The sequence below is a fragment of the Ailuropoda melanoleuca genome, unplaced genomic scaffold (assembly GCF_002007445.2).
Source record: "Ailuropoda melanoleuca isolate Jingjing unplaced genomic scaffold, ASM200744v2 unplaced-scaffold15322, whole genome shotgun sequence".
Taxonomy (NCBI): Eukaryota; Metazoa; Chordata; class Mammalia; order Carnivora; family Ursidae; genus Ailuropoda; species Ailuropoda melanoleuca.
Genome location: NW_023184196.1, coordinates 9,909 through 11,294, shown reverse-complemented (window position 1 = coordinate 11,294; position 1,386 = coordinate 9,909). Strand labels below are relative to the sequence as shown.

The following is a 1,386-nucleotide window of genomic DNA, read 5'->3' as shown; positions in this document are numbered from 1 at the left end:
TGCATAAACAAATATGCAGGGGACAAAGAACAAAGCCACAATAGCAATGTGAGATCCACAGGTGGAGAGAGATTTCCTCTGCCCTTCAGGACTATGGATTCTCAGAGAGAGCAAGAGGACAACACAGGAGACAAACAACAGAGAGAAGATTATGATGCAGATAGAACCACTGTTGGCTACCACCAAAAGGCCAACCATGTTTGTCAGTGCAGGCAAGCTCCAGTAATGTGTACAAATCACACATGAAGTGATCAATGACATTGGGGCCACAGAAGAAAGCTGGAAAGTAAAGAGAATTTGTATCATGGAATGCATAACCCCCCCATCCAGGCTATACCCATCAGAATGCCGCAGAGTCTCCAGTTCATGATGGCTGTGTAGTGTAGGGGCTTACAAATGGCCACATAGCAGTCATAGGTCATGGGTGTGAGGACAATGACCTCCACCCCAGCAAAGAAGTGTTCAGCAAAGAGTTGGGTCATGCAACCTCCAAAGGAGATGGTTTTCCTCTCATAGAGGGAGTCCACAAGCATCGTGGGGGTGATGACAGTGGAGAAGCAAGCATCCAGGAAGGACAGGAAAGCCAAGAAGAAGTACATGGGGGAGCCCAGGAGTGCTGGGCTGCTGGTGATGGTCACCACAATTAGCAAGTTGCCCCCCAGTTGCAATGTAGCCAAACAAAAACACAACAAATACTATTTTCTGACCATTAGGATTCTGTGAAAGCCCCAGGAGGACAAACTCAGTTACAAAGCTTTGGTTTTGCATGATTTCCAAAGGAAAGCTCAAAGCTGCCAGAAGGAATATGTAGAATCTACAATTATGGGAAAGAAAAATTTGTCTCAGGCCAGTGTAAAGTGATACAGTAGTCATTAAGAAGTTGGTCTGTCACATGAAAAATTATCTTCTGTGATTCTAGTGTCGCTAAGAACACAAAATTCAAAATTTGTTGAAGTTGACAGTGGGAGGTCAGACAGACTTGAGGAGGAGAAAAAGTATTATTAAATACTTTAAAGTAGCCAGAGATTCAATAAAGGGGAATGGAGGTATCCACCTGTGGAGAAATACTTTATCTCAACTGCCAACTCTAGTAGCTTAGCAGTGGCTTTCTGGAATGAACTGTCGAGAAGGGTTCTGAGGAAAGGAGCATGACAACGGAGTCCTCATGTCCACCCATGAGCACAGAATGGGAGCAGGGGGGATTTGCATGCATCCCTGACAGCAGTTTGCCTGATCTGCAAACAGAAGAAGAATAACATCCAGGTTAAGAGGCACTTGCATATCATGGCTACTCACCAAATATGTCTTTAAAAATCTGAAATCATCAAACTTTACATCAAAAACCAGGAATGTACTGTATGGTGACTAACATAATATAATAAAAAA

The 1,386-nt window shown here is 43.6% G+C and overlaps 1 pseudogene; it reads right to left on the bottom strand.

The window, feature by feature from the left end:
• Positions 1 to 6: 6 nt before the first annotated feature.
• Positions 7 to 840, bottom strand: LOC100472644 (annotated as a pseudogene).
• Positions 841 to 1,386: the final 546 nt, after the last annotated feature.